Source organism: Eptatretus burgeri, chromosome 5 (genome assembly GCF_056783735.1).
Source record: "Eptatretus burgeri isolate ZD-2024b chromosome 5, Ebu_testis_v1, whole genome shotgun sequence".
Taxonomy (NCBI): domain Eukaryota; kingdom Metazoa; phylum Chordata; class Myxini; order Myxiniformes; family Myxinidae; genus Eptatretus; species Eptatretus burgeri.
The window spans coordinates 118,312,702-118,329,146 of record NC_140965.1 but is presented as its reverse complement, the minus strand read 5'-3'; positions in this window follow the sequence as shown (position 1 = coordinate 118,329,146).

The window sequence follows — 16,445 nt, the reverse complement described above, 5'->3', positions numbered from 1 at the left end:
CTTCACACACGTGCTGTGTGTCTTCAGCTTCATCTTCTCAATTCTCTCCAATATTGAAACGGGAGAAGCATCTACAAGTCTGTCAGCCACAAACTGTTCATATCGATTCGTCCCTTTCAAGTCTCTGTCCAGGATATCGCTTTTCGCACTTTCGGGTACAGCCATCATTGACCCAATGTTCACCAACTGCATGTCAGTGGCGAATGGGTTAGTTTCGCAATGTTCTTCAAGGCCACGTTTCATTTTATCCACATTTGTAGTGAACCGCTGGGCTATTGTTCCTGATAGTTGATAATGTTCTTGTTGAGTTGCATCAGTGGTCAAAGTGTAGTGGTGTCAGAAATCACTGACAATACGGGTCAACTCTGCTGCTGTCAGCAGGAAACGACTCAGTGCAGACACATTTTGCGTGATTCCTGTGATCCCTCCCACTACCTTGAGTCTTCGGATTTCTTGTTCGAGGGTTTGATCCACAAACAGGTTGCAGAACGGTGTTCCTGTCTTCTTGACATAGAAGTCACCATCTTTAAGTGCATTCCATGTGTCAGGGTCCTCTGTCTTCAGTGCATTCATTTGAGCCAAAGGAAATGGCATCAGTCTGGCATACTTGTACATGTCGTGCGCAAATAAATACTTGACCTGATTGTCAAGGGTGGCCAAATATTCTTCCCAGTCACCTTGTCTGCACGCTCGGATTAAGTGTAGTAGGCACTCGACTTGATGCACATAATTCATGAGGAATTTACCAACTTCTCCATCATTTGATGTTGTCATCTTCTCGTCGATAGTCTCAGTGTAGCTTGCACATATGTTGTCAAAGACTGTGGTGCTTTCTTTATTTCAACTGTGCAGAACTTCTCGGAGCTGTTGGCACTGTTCTGCAACGACTGAGGTGTCATCAGCATCAAGCTGCTCGTACTTCATGACGTAGCATGCCAAGGCATTTACTGTGTGGTACTCAACACCCCGCGTGAATGCTTTCCCACCATAGATGTGACGCAGTGTTGTTGGAGAATAGATGCCCTTTTCGATGGCGACCGTGTCAAGACCGCTGCCTTCAATGTACTTTCCTAGTGCATGCAGGGCTGCAAAACATATGTGGAGCTCCCCTGCACGTAGAACCCAATTGGTGTTCCCCTCTGATTCTTGGATCTTCACTGCTCTCTCATCGAGATGAAGGTCTAGAGTGATAACAGTTTTTCTGTCAGGACCCATCACAACAGCAGATATATTCTGTGTCAGTGAAAGGACGGTATAAAGTGTCGCGTAATCCGTTGGAGCCTGTTGAAAGAGTGGTGCAACAACTTCACTGTGTGTCTTTGTTGACTTGCAATCTTTGAGTTGCAGAAGCAAGGAATTTGTTGCAGACCATGTCGGCATGAGAGACTGCCGAGGTGGATGTTTGTTCAGTCTACTGGTCGGCCGAGATGCTTGTTGGTGGTCACTCGTCACTGGCATTGCTGTGTCCTCAATGGTATCTTCTTCCACAACCGGATCAAGGTCTTCTGTCAAAGTACCTCCTGCTATGTGGTCGTCAAAGCTTGTGTTGGCGTTGATGGTGACATCTTCACTGTTACATTGGACAGTGTTGTTGCCTCGATGCCAAGCAAGCATCCAAGAGCGGTCCATTGTGGCGTATCTCTTCAGAAGTCCAGAGTTCGCGTTGACCTTGTAGGTATCAAACTTGGTAGCTTTGGGGATGATCCGTGGGTCTTCAAGGTACAGTACATCCTGCCTTACTGGTGTTACTTTGTCCGGTATTATGAGTGGCTGGCTCACCACTTCACCTTTATCTGTGTCTTCTTGATTCATGACAAGCACTGTTCCGTGCAATGTATTCTGTCCATCGCACGTGTCTTCCAGGAAGTCGATGTTGTCTACGGCAAAGAAGACGGATTTGCCCTTCTTGACAAATGTCGGTATGCAATAGCCACCAGTGGATTTCATTCTCTCGACCACTCCACACTCCACTCTCTTCTCGATGTTGAGGACACTGCTGCAGCTGGTTCCAAGATGTAGGTCTGACAGGAAGTTGACAAGCTGTTTGCTGCGTACTTTGTTGTGTACAGAGAGTGCTAAGCCAATGTTCAGCGCTGTCTCTGTGTGTGACACAAATCCAACATCTGACTTCGGCTTATGGCGAACTTGCTTGACGCTCTTTACTTTTGCACAAGTACTTGTGATACAATGCTAACGGTGTTCTTTATGGCTCCATCCCGCTTACCAGAAACAGAGTGTGCATTTGAGCCAAAGAGTTGCTGCTTCAGAAAGAAAGCTACCATTGATGGATTTTCAAACGACATGTTACCAGTGAAGTGCCACTTATCTTTGCAATTCAACAACTCATCACAAAGCAACTTAGTAACTCTAACAATGTCACTAAGTGTTTCCCCCGAATCTTGGGGTACTACTTTACCAACAGCAACTGAAAGGGTTTTACTATTGATGATATGCTCACTTTCATTGAGTCGATAGGGCCTGACAAATTCAGCAGTACTGATATTTTCTGTTATCAAACTTTTTAGGTGGCGTTTGAAGTCAGAGCTATCCACACTAACACAATGTTCAGTTAAAGTTGACAGATACTCATAATTAACATCATTCATACTTAGAACAGCACCAGACGAGAGCGAACATTTGACTGCATTTACAATTTCAATGTCACACATATGCTTGGTGATATTATCATCGACCCCAGTACAATCAAATCTGAAATAATAGCATTGGCGTTCAACATTTCGGAAACAATCTCTGTGATACCACATTTCATTTGCAGCGGCATCACCAACTTCAAGCAACAGTGACAGGTTTGCTCGGACTTTGTCATCACGTATCCTCGTTATTATGTCCAGAAAGCGGGTCCCCATCGTATCTGTCAGGACAAGATGCAACTCTCCATCTGTCGGATTATCACAGAGAAACGCACAGGACTTGGTCTTTGGCTCCATTGGGCGACACCTGCGAACACGTCTGACAGAACCCTCATCATGTGCCAAGGATGGACGTCCGAGTTTAGCTGGTCGCATTTGTGATTCACGAGATGATGTTTCACAAAATATCTTTTCGGCTCTCTCCAGCATACCTTTGTGCACTACGAGTTTGTAACATTATTTGTGGTAATGGATGTTTTCCATATCAGATGCAGACAACTTTGACAGATTTTCAGCCAGAGGTGCATACTGCATTTCTCCATACTGTGCTCACTTCTCGGCAAAGTTCTTTATGTTACCAATAGAATATGATGTAACATTCTGTACAAAGGTGTATAGTAGCCCTTCCGCTTGCCTTTATCGCAAATGATGCAGGTGAGTAATTTCATTGTCACATCCGTTATAGTTGAATATAAACAGGCCTTGCTTCGAAACGGGTGAACTTCTTCATAAGTGCATATCTGGAAATACATAAATATCAATAATTATTTCAGATATCAACTAAATAATTGGTGCATAAATGAATGATGATATGAGGAAGACACCTGATTTTTTTCATAATTTTCCTATTAATATTTTAAGAGATAAAAATAGTTATATCAATATTAGCACTTTCATTTCGGGCAATAAACTGCGAAATGACGGTACCCCCATTTAAGCCCCCACAAAAACCCAAATTCCCAAAAGTCAAATTGCCACCCAAGGTTTTCTGTCCACTAAGACCCTATTGATGCCATTTAAACAATAAAATCGCTTTTGGCACGCAAATTCCCACGGGACCACATTTCAGGTACATGGTGAACCTGACTACTTGGTCTGAATCCAAATTGATGATCGGAGATCAAGCCATTGGAGAAGAGGAAGGGTTGAATGTCCAAAGCGATGATGGATTCCATAACCTTGCTGATGATTTGGAGAAGGCTGATTGGTCTGTAGTTGCAGGGATCTGTTTTTGCGCATTTTTTCGTGAAGTGGGAATATTTGCCGATTTCCAAGCAGATGGCAGATGACCATAAGAAAATGAGAGGGTGAATAGAACAAAGAGAGAGTAAGCAAGAGCAGGGGAGTAGGTTTTTAGGACACATGAGCTGATGCCGTCTGGTCTGGTTGCCAAATCAGAGTCGAGGTTTGACAGCAAACTCTCCATCTTGGGAGTGTTGAAGAAAACTCATTCACAGGTTATTTTAATACTTTATTCAACAGAGTTGAATCACTTCAAACATACGTATGGAGGTAGGCACTCCAACAATGGTGGAATCCTCTCCCAGTGCCATCTAGTGTCCCTTTTATCCACTCAAGCAAACAATGATGTAATGAGACAATTTGAGCAAAACTGCTTTTGAAGGATGAACTCAGCCTAATTCAAAAGTACAAACATCTTTCTCAAGCTCCAATGATGAAATACACAGCTGTTTGTGAGTAGATAATGACCACTTCAGCACTTACCCAAGCCAGCTAAAATATAATTTTAAGAATGAAGTTAAGCAGAATATAAAAGCTATTTAATCATGTAACTAAATAGTTCTTGTAAATTCTATTAATCATTGTGAATTGATAGAACACAAAGAAAATTAGTATTCCCAACAGGATCTTCTAAATTATAGCATGTCACGTGGGTTTTCATCAATATTGTGATTATGAACAGAATGTCTTCATTTTATCATATTAGTTACAATTTAAAATGTTTCAGATGAGAAGTCCAAAAATGCTTTAAGAGTACAGAAAAGGTTGTGAATAATTTCCCTACATATTCTCACATTCCAAGCAGCTTCTATTAAGAACGAACTCCTTCAATAAGCATAAACTTAAGCTGATTTAAGTTTAAATTCAAACAGAATGCAAAAACATTAAAATATTAAATAATTGCTGTTAGATTTTACAAGCTCTACATTTTGTTGCAAATACGAAGCCCCACGGAGTTGCCTCACAAACAGAGATAGGATGAGATAACATCTTATCTTGCAGGCAATACAATTTGTAAGAGCACCCAGGTTTATTAATCCACAGCTTGACACAAGAGAAAACCAAGCAATTAATATCAGATTATGTATTGTCTGTGTATGTATATGTATACATATATATATATACATATATATATATATATATATATATATATATATATATATAAATATATATATATATATGTATACATATATATATATACATATATATATATATATATATATATATATATATATGTATGTTTTATAAAGCACAAAATGTAATGTAGGACGAGTATAAAAATATATGGAATTCTTTCAATTACAACATTTTTCACAGGTTTCATCAATTTCATTGATGGACTGCATTTGGACTTTATTTATTTGAACTGTTTGCAATTTTTTTTCAATGCTTTTGATTTGAAAACCACATCACAGGAGAAAAGGACACAGAGTCCTCGAACAGCTGGATGCAACTGCGTAAGGTGCAGAAAGCGATGGGTTTGGGAAACAGGATTTAGAAACAAACAGAGTTTAGGCATTCTGCCTTTTTGCATGCAGTATCAGCTGTACTGCAATTTTAAGTTATGGAGGGGATGGAGGGGGAACATACACCATAAACAGACTTAACAAGATGGCACCAGGATTTGGAGGAGGGCGGGAGGTTTGAGCGTTCAGACTTGAGATTAGAAAGATGTTTTCTGGCTCTCCTGAGGGTAGGCACACACTTGTTCTAAGCTTTGTGGAATGAACTGAGATTGCCTTCAGTAGGATTTGCCTTCCATGAGGTGAAGGCAAGTTGTTTCACGATATCTGCCTGGACACAAGCTTTAGTGTACCATGGGCAGGGGGAAGGTTATCTATCTATCTATATATTACTAAAACTCTCATCTTGTATATATGTATGGATGTATTTTCCAGAAATACAGTCAAAACGGTACACGATAGCACAAAATTTTAGGGCCACCATACCCACCATTCTCCTGTGGTGTGCAGTATCAAGTTTCATTCAAATCAGGCAAAGGAAAAAGTTATTAAAAAATCAATTCCCGATTCATTCAAGTACTCTTTGGGAGTATATGATGAATGCAAACAACCTCAGTGGTATAGTTTGCTGGAGCTATCGTTTTTTTTCTTGACATGATTTTTTTTCATCAACTGCTGTCACAACGGGAACCCAATGGCTTCACGGGTCGTCTAGTGACAACTGAAGATGAGATGGGATAAATCTGTGCATGAGAGATCAAATTTCGTTGAAAGAATTCCCAGGATGAGTTTATTTCGGAGAAAGTAGAAAAGGGAGACCAGTCTCGAAGTTTGATGGCTGCTTGAAGTCCCTGCCAGTCAGCCTGGGTGAAATACCAGGCTCGATTCTCTCGGCAGTTCTTAACTTGGTGAGGCGGTTCTGTTATAATGGCCAGAGAGGTGTCTACTTTGACAAGCATGTGGTGAGACGAACCAACTTGGAGCAGAGAAAGAACAGCAGATATTTTCAGGGAAATTGGTCAAAATCAAATCCAGAAGAGATGGAGTACCGTTGACTGAGATCCAGGTCAGGAAGTTACAGATTGTGTCAGTCCCAATGAGTCACAGAATTTCTTTGCTGAAGTGCCATGGTAGGTGAGAGAGATACCTGCACACAGGCAACTAACTGGCATGATGACTTCCGGTTTGAGGAATATCTTGGTACAACTACTTTTCCAGTGTTTGTTCTCACAGATCACAATTCCTCAACTTTCCTTCATAAAATGAAGAATAAAAATCAGAGATTGAGATGGAGCTTTTCTTTACAATAATTTAACTTGTAAATTAAAAATATTAATTGCAAAGACAATGTAATTGCAGATGCTCTGTCAAGACCTGAGTATCTCTGAGATTGTTCTTGCAGTCAGTTGGGAAGTATTATTAAGGAAAAGCTGTTTTTATTTTGGATTTGTAAATGTTGATCATGATGGTGGAATTTTTTTTTGTTGTTGTTTGGGTTTTGTGGAAAGGGTAATAAAGATGTCGCTCTGTTCAAACTTTCTTCCTTGAAGGGGGAGAGTGTTACAGACATATTAATTGTTTTATTTCACCAGAGAGTTACAGACCAGGATTACATTTAATTGTGTTGTGGGTGAATGTTAATTGTAATGTGGTGAAGGTTCAGTCAATTGTATCAGTTAAAGGAATTATTTTGGCTGTTTAATATTCTGTTGGGTTGTTAGAAAGTTTTGTTGGGTCACTGAACCTTGCCAAAGCTGAACTGGCCTCTGTAAGAACAAGATGAGAGAGGAGAAACCAACGAAGTCTCAACAAAGCCAACACAACGAGATAAGAGACACTGACAGAAGCGGTATCGGCCTTGGCAATGATAAATAACTCTCGCTGAAAGAGGCACCGAGAGTTTTAGGAAAATATAAAATAATGACAGTTTGCATTAGGATAGAGTAGAGAGGAAAAATGTAGAAGGAGAAGGAACAAAGGAGACAAAGGGGAGACAGGTATTCTCCTGAACTACTCAATGTCATGTGGTGCAAATTACTGTAAAACCAACTGCACCTCATAGTACATTGGTTTTGGGAGATTCAGCTTGGTTTATATCATAACCAGTGAGGTCAGATTGGCTGTACTCCCTCTGCTCATCAATTATACTGGTCGCTCTGGTTGTGAAATCTACTGCACTGCTGTTGGATTTGAAGACTACTTTAAAGTGGGCATCTCCTCACTGGCCTTATCGAGAAGGCAGCCTGCCCGTTCCTCCACTCTCTCCTCATCTGCTTCCAGTCGCACATTGTCCTTCACAGCTTGAAGTGCCCATCTTCAACCTATCTTTGAGACAGCTCGACCTGTGGACTTGGGTTCTTCTCCATGCTCTGGTGTTACAAGGCTTTCACCCTCTGAAGACTTTTGTGTAATGCGACTGTCCTATCAGATTTATCCTGTGCGCACTCACTGTACAAGATAATTTTGAACGTGCTTTCTGCCGACCCTTCACTCGTTTACAACTTGCTGGGGTTTCTTTTACCAACTGTTTACCTGAGATAAGCTGCCAACTCAAAAGTCGTGAGTTAACTCAGAGCTGCATTGATATCTGTGAGTCTTGTGCTTTATTACTCAACATAACAACTCAACATAATCATCCATTATACAAGGCAACCAATGACATATCAAAGGGCACAGATCACACTACAAGATCCTCTCCAACACCAGATGGTAAAAATATATCACATTCCAGCAGAGAGAGTTTCTTCAAGTCGAGAATAAAGTTTGTGAATTGCAGACATCACACCGATCATTGAATCTCCCAATACATGGTTTATTTTCAGGTCCCAAGTCGTTTTCTTCTTTGTTCATTTCACGTGGAGCACCGTTGTTCGTCCAGAAGCAATTCCCACCTTTCCTGAGAGGCTGTGAGTTTCGATAATCCATACCTCTTGGACAGCATCCCAAAAGTGAACAATGAACCATGTTTTTTTGGAAAACCTGTTTAATTGACTCATATCTTGAAAGTTATTTATTCGGCTTTCTCGGTAAGAAGACTTGCAGCAGTTTTTTATTTTATTTTTTAGCTTTCAAAAGGTTCTGGTATTCTGTATGTTTGTCTGTAATAAATAAACCCGATCGAGCAAATATTCAGCTTGCCATGTCTCTGCTGTCATTAGGCTGACTGCTCAAAGACAACAACAACAACAACACTGTATCAAGGAAACATTACCTGTGAAACTTTGTTGAAGTTTGGAGTTTTAATTGTGTGCATGGCAGTCATGTGATGAGAAAGCAACTTATGCATTTATTTTTGTTTTCGAAACCTGCATTTTCTCAACAAATTTAATAATTAAATATTCTCCAACCAACAAGGATGGCATTTTCATTTTGTAGGCATAACCTTAACCAACCACTTTCAGTAATTGGACAAGACAGGCCTTGATCTTATTACTGTGTCAACCTCTGGAACATTGTTCAACACCTTCCCACACAGAGTATTTAACAGGATAACATTCATGGAAGCTTGCGCAGAATAACACTGGCCTAAATTTTTGTAACCTTGAATCCATGAAAATACCAAGGAAGATATTCCAGTACAACAGCAACCAAATTTGACCTTCAACAGTAAAATATAGTGCAAATAATACATGATGAACATATAATATTATTTGGTATTGTTCCTGTGAAAAAACGAAGTCAGCATTCCATGGGCATTATAAGTTCTTTTTTTCCTTTTAAAAACATCTCAAAGGTTATGGAAGAGCTCAAGGACATAAAAATGAGGGTGACATGAAGTAGTCTCTTGATGACATGACAATAAGGCAGAGTGGAATTTTGGGGGGTGGGGGTGCATTGGTCCTACATTTTGGTCTTGTAGGTGATGGGTTTCAAAAAAGAAAAACGAAAACATGGGCCAACACAAGCAAATGAGAACACTTGTATTGGGTAGAAAAGATCATGAACAGTCAAAGAGGATGACTTGAGATGGCTGTAAGCCTCTATATATACAAAATGTAGGCATGAGGAAGAGAGTTTAAAAGAGTTAATGCACTCAAAACGAAGTAGGTGGGCCAGCAATGGACAAAACAAGTAACAGAATGAAGGAGCAGGAAGATTTGGAGGCCAAATTCCATTTGGATGTCGTCGGAGTATTGCTGATAAAACACACACAGTAAACTGCAAATTGGAGGGTTGTGTCAGGGATAGTTAATGGGGGAGGGGGGTAGAACAGATCGTGAGTAACAATGGACAATGCTGTGAGATGGGGGTACACCACTCACTTGAAGCCCTGGGGGTAAGAGTGAGATTGAACTACTTCCAGAAGGCATTTCCACAAATGGGAGAAAAGAAAAACCAAAACCATGGAGTTGGGAGGTAAGCCTTCATCTTGGCCTTTTAACGAGGGACTACTGTTTGAATGATGTTGGATGAATCAGAGGGTTGAGAGAGCAGAGCAAGCCAGACTGAAGGAGAGGAGGCAACAATGAGAGGCCATTGACCTGTCTGTGGCGTGAGAGCAACAGCCCCTGTGCCTCAGCTTCTTCGTGAGAGCTGCCAATTAATTACATGCATTGGTGTCATTACTGTCGTTCATAATTCTCATCATTTGGATGGGATGATTCTGCTCCATTTTCGGATTTTTACAACAGTGTGTACAATTGATTAACCCGATGAATGCTCGAAATCCAATGCACGTTTTGATGTCTCCGATGACCCTCATCCTACTCACTCTGCAGTGGTGCAGGTCAATGCGCAACACATGAGTTCATATGAAATTGATCCCAGATGGATGCAAACGCCGTTCATCTTTCGATCGGCATGGTCTGGCAATCCCTGAATACCAAGATTCCACTCTCACCCTGGAAGAAATGATTCCACATATTAAAATGCTTGTACAGTATTAGCACACTCAAGTACATAAAGTACATCATTACCTTCACTTTCTTCATTACTTTTATGATTTTATCTCATTGTACATAGAGTTTGCAAAATCACATTTGTAGCTACAGCAAGGAAACTAGAAAGAACCATTGTTGAATTTTGCTGTATCATCTACTAGTATATTAGACCCATCACTTTACTGACATATTCAATCAAAATATAGCATGTTGCACTTCACAAGCACAATGCATGTCTATCTGTGATGCTCAATGAAGGGAAACACACGAAAACGATATTTAATATATCGTCATTGTGGCTGTGGTTGTGGTTGTTACCCCGCAAATCCTGTGTTAAGGGAAAATCGTGGTTAATCAAGAGGTTTCTCTCCGTCCGTCTTGTCAGTTTATGATCGAGAAACAATTTATTTCAATCGAATGTTGTATTTTGAACATGAATCGGAACATGAATAGAAAGACAAGCGTTTAGTTTGAACGTACTTTGTCTTTGAATTCATCCTGATCGCACATGTGCAGAGTGGAGCGAAATGATATTTTTCCTCTGTTTGCCCGCCGAGCAATGAAGCAAAATTTATTATCATTCCAAACAGGAAGCATACTGTTTTAAAGGATGTTATAATGGACACATACAACAGGCACGAATAACAAATGTAATGTGTTAGATCGGGTGGTGCAACAGACATTGCATAAAACGGAGGTAAAAACAGGAACATATTTATTTACATTCCATTAAACCTCTGAAAACCTTTATTTCAATTAAATGATGGAGTTGAAGACTGTAGAACACAAATCGCCTTCATAATACTTCCAAGAACCATGCAATCTATAATCATAAATGTCGGTGTATGTGTGTCAGTCAGTCAATCAGGGTGTGTGTGTGTGTGTGTGTGTGTGTGTGTGTGTGTGTGTGTGTGTGTGTGTGTGTGTGTGTGTGTGTGTGTGTGTGTGTGTGTGTGTGTGTGTGTGTGTGCGTGTTTGTGTGTGTGTCTCCTCCATATCTCCAGAACCATGAAATGTAGCAGCCTGAAACTTTGTTTGCATCCCAAGGGAACTCCAAGGAAGTGCAAGAGTGAAAATTGTGTGTTTGGGTTAATTAAAACACCCCTTTTGAAGATAATTAACGGCATTAATTAATTATTTCCTTTATCAGGCGCAACCTCGGCCACCTCACTCTCCCTCCAGGCTCATCCTCGGTTACCTCGTTGTGGTCTTAATTCGCCATTTTCTTTGGCCTGCTCAACCATGGCTTGACTTAGAACAGGCCGCAACAATTTCTTCATGACAATGTTTTTTTTTCTTCACTTTCTTCACTCATATTATCGAATGCCTGATCAACATAGCTCGGAATCACTGGATACATGGCAATGCTTAAAAACGCCAGGAGACACCACTGCTTGTGGCTTTATTTCATTTACGCATATACCATAATATCTAAAAACTCTTAAAGCAAGCCAAATTATAAAGTTTAACCTCCAGAAATGAACTTAGCAGCTGTTCTGACTGCTAAATATGAAAGTATTCATTTGTCTAATTTGGACAAAGTTTGATATTTTGGGCATCTCCAAGAGGAGTGTGTTTAATATGATGGATCGGCGATCACTAATCGCTTGTCAAGCCAGCCATTCCTCATCAACCATGTCTTTACACTGCTTAAACTACTTGGCGAGTGCTCCACAATATTCACACTGTCACTGAATACTGCATATCGAGAGACTTGAACAATGTTCAGGGGGCACTCAGCTGCATTGGCTCTGCATTGTTCGGTGGTGTATCGGGCGGTTGCTGGCTCGCTGAAAATGTGAAATATTATTACACACGTTTTCCGTTTTTGTACGATCTTCTTTCATTATACAACCTGTCACTTCGGCATAGATGAATACAAATAAAAAATAATGAAACATTTCGTTAACATCATGGCAGGATAGCCGAGAGGTACGCATACTCGCTCTAAGCTGTCTCGCCTGGGTTCGAATCATGACCCAGCTATAAACTGTCATTCTGGTGTTTCATAGGCAGGAAGTTTCATCAATGAGTTCCGTTAATCCCGATGTCACATATGCCTCTCCTCCCATCCTCACTCTCCTCTCCTCTCCTCTCTCTGTCCCCCCCCCCGCCCTCTCTCTCTCTCTCTCTCTCTCTCTCTCTCTCTCTCTCTCTCTCTCTCTCTCTCTCTCTCTCTCTCTCTCTCTCTCTCTCTCTCTCTCTCTCTCTCTCTCTCTCTCTCTCTCTCCCTCCCTCTCTCACCCTCTCCCTCCCACCCCTATCCCTCTCCCTTCCTCTCTCACCTTCTCCCTCACTCCTTCTCTCACCCTCTCCCTCAATCCTTCTCTCACCCTCTCCCTCACTCCCCATCCCCTCTCTCATCCCTCTCTAATCCCGCTCCCACCCAACTTCCTCTCCACCCCTGCTCCTCCACCCCCCCTTATACTCTGTTAAAGGGACTATGACGGTTTAGTTTCGAACTTGCCAGGTAGATAGTGTGGGGTGTTTTTAAAAAAATACTCACACCCAGTTTTTATATAGAACCCAGCAGTTAAAAAGAAAATGTTGCTGTTTGGGCGTATTTTATCACCTGTCCCTTCGCATCACGCTGTCTTCCCATTCCTTCACGCTGCCTCCCTCACCCCCTCACACTGCCTCCCCCTCTCTCGCTGCCTCCCCCACCCCTCACTCTGGCCCCCTCCCCTCATGCTGCCTCCCCTCCCCTCACGCTGCCTCCCCTCCCCTCATGCTGCCTCCCCCACCCCCTCACACTGCCTCCCCTTCTCTCGCTGCCTCCCCCTCCCTCACTCTGCCTCCCCTCCCCTCACTCTGCCTCCCTCCCTCACTCTGCCTCCTCCCCTCACGCTACCTCCCCCCACCCCTCACGCTGCCTCCCCCTCCCCTCACGCTGCCACCTCCTCCCCTCACACTCAGTTATTAGAAAGCAATGAATTGCCAGATCATGGCAGGATAGCCAAGAGGCACGCGCATTCGCTCTAAGCTGTGTCGCCTGGGTTTGAATCCTGATCCAGCTCTGAACGATCATCCCAGTGTTTCACAGGCAGGGTGATTCATCAATATGTGTGCAGTCCCTCAGACGTTAAACTGGGCACCACATCAGCTGGAATCCCCCACTCTCCTCTCCTCCCTCCCCCACCACACTCTCGCCTCCCCTCTCTCCCCACTCCCCGCCCTCTCCACCCCTACTCTCTCTCTCTCTCCCCTCTCCTTGGTTTCCATGGTGTGTGTGTGTGTGTGTGTGTGTGTGTGTGTGTGTGTGTGTGTGTGTGTGTGTGTGTGTGTGTGTGTGTGTGTGTGTGTGTGTGTGTTGTTCATTGTTAGCTCCATAATTTGGGTTTCAGAAGGTGGAAATAGTCCTCCCAGTACTCAAAGTATCTACTTTCGTTTCGGTGAAGGATCGTGATTCATAGCCTAAGTTGTGAAGGTGTCTTGTTCTCAGAGTTTTGCTCTGAGAGCTCTTTTCAGGATCATTACTGAGCCTCGGACAGCCTCCAACTGTAGTTCGTTTGTCGTCATTTTCCCAGTGATGATTTGTCGGATCTTTGTGAGGTTCTTCTTCATCATCCCCAATGCTCCAATTATAATCTCTTACGTTCTTCAGCTTTTCAGCGCTCTTCAGCTTCCAATATCTTTTCACTTCATTCTTGAGGTCTTGATATTTGGTCCTTTTCTTGATTTCTGTATTATTTAGATCAAAATCACTGGGTACTGAAACCTCAATCAGCAATGCCTTCTTTTCCTTATTTTTTTTTTGGTTTCATTTTGCCACCTATTCTTTTGCCTTCATTTTTGTTTTAGAGAGAGAGTGTGTGTGTGTGTGTGTGTGTGTGTGTGTGTGTGTGTGTGTGTGTGTGTGTGTGTGTGTGTGTGTGTGTGTGTGTGTGTGTGTGTGTGTGTCGGAAAATCAGAAAAAGAAAACACGGCTGAGTCTGAGTCAATCTCCACCAAATTTACATAAATGCAGGGAGGGTACCCAGAGAGAACAGGTATTCCAACCATTGGTCACATTCACTGAACAGAGCATCAGTGCTGCGGAAGCAGTCTCCTTGACTATTGGGCACAATCATGGACAGGTCACCACTCCAACATACAGGATACTCAAAAGGCTCGTTCTTCCTAGCAATCTGGTACTCATTTTGCCAACCACAGAAGGATGACAGGCTGAATCAATCCCACCTGGTATTAATTCAACAGCCATGCAGGATTTGAATGCAGGACCCTGGGATCCCAAACCCATCACCCTAACTATTAAGGCAACACCAGACATGGGTAATACAAGTACAGGAAAATAACAATAACGAAAAAGCACAATCATAGCTGGTATGGGGTATGTTCTCAGTCACAATTTCTTGCGGAGCGCTCACCAAGTGGCTTAAACACTTCTGGAAGCACTCCATTTGAAACGATTGATAAAGAACGGCCAACTTCCGCTTCTGGGTTTGGAGCATTGGCAGGTCTCCTTGGTGGCTCCCTGCTGACGATCTCAAAGTTAAGTTTCCGGTCGTTATCTGTCCCGTTTTAACTGTTTATTTTCTCACCTACATGTTACTGTGTATTCCGAGTTCGGTTTTGTTTCAAAAATCGTGCTATTTTGTGAGATTTCGTCAAACTTGTCTTACTGGGTGCTTGAGGCCTATCCTTGAGGCTTGAGGCCTTTGTTCCCCCCGGTGTACGATCGTGTTTATTTGTTTTTTCTCCACATTATCTTCAATTTCTATCTTTCCCACTTTCTTACTGTCCCCCATCCCAACTAATCACTCTATTTCTTATCTTTAAAAAAACAACAAAAAAAAACGCTTCCTTTCCCAATTCTTCTTCTTCTTCTTTTTCTTCTTTTTCTTCTTTTTCTTCTTTTTCTTCTTCTTCTTCTTCTTCTTCTTCTTTTTCTTCTTCTTTTTCTTTTTCTTCTTCTTTTTCTTCTTCCTCCTCTTTTTCTTCTTTTTCTTCTTCCTCCTCTTTTTCTTCTTCTTCTTCTTCCTCCTCTTTTTCTTCTTCTTCTTCTTCTTCTTCTTTTTCTTCTTCTTCCTCCTCTTTTTCTTCTTTTTCTTCTTCTTCTTCTTCTTCTTCTTCCTCCTCTTTTTCTTCTTCTTCTTCTTCTTCTTCTTCTTCTTCTTCTTCCTCCTCTTTTTCTTCTTTTTCTTCTTCCTCCTCTTTTTCTTCTTTTTCTTCTTCGTCCTCTTTTTATTCTTCTTCTTCTTCTTCCTCCTCTTTTTATTCTTCTTGTTCTTCCTCCTCTTTTTCTTCTTCTTCTTCTTCTTCCTCCTCTTTTTCTTCTTCTTCTTCTTCCTCCACTTTTTATTCTTCTTCTTCCTCCTCCTTTTCTTCTTCTTCTTCTTCCTCCACTTTTTCTTCTTCTTCTTCTTCCTCCTCTTTATGTAATGTTCTTCCTCGATTTTTTCAACAACACTTCCATGACCTAATCTGTTGAAAATTCTCAAACAATAATAATAACAAAAACGATCTCTTAGAATGCTTCATCTTCCTCTTTCACATGTGTGGTACTCTATACTGTATCATAATGCACTACTCTTCTGCTATTTAAACAGACTGCTCTCAATTCGACCTCTCCTTCATACCTTGCCTAAAAAAATCCAACTGTGACAGCGTTTCTTCTCTCCATTCTCTGAATTCGCCTTTATTGCATCCCTCAAGACGTGTTTAATCGCATCACTGACCTAAAACTTTTAAAAAGCCCAGTTTGCTATGAATGTTCACATTCCATCAACCATTCTTTTTTGCAACTTCAGTGCCAACTCACTCCTCTCACCCCTCACTCTCAAAGCAACCATTCCACTCTTCTCCCTCCAAGCCTCGCTCTCACCTCTCTCAAAAACTCCACCCTCACCTTTCTCCCACCATTCATCCCCCTCACTCATCCTTCCCAAAGTTCCCCCTCCCATTCACAAAGCTGCCTCCCTCCACTGCCCTCTCACCTCCATCGCTTCATTCCACCTCCTCAAATCCTCAACTGCCTTCTTCCCCTCTCTTGTCCCCCCTCTCCCCCAGCACCACAGAGCCTTTTCTCCTCCTCATTCTGCCCCCTCCCCTAGCTATTCTGCAATCCCCCACACTCTTTCAACAACACTCCTTACCTCCCCCCCTCATCCGTTGTCCTACCCTCCCCCTCCCCCACCCCCTGCACCCAAAGCCTCCTCCCTTACCTCTTCATTAAAAGTATGGACCTCAAATATCCGGAGCCTTCGCTC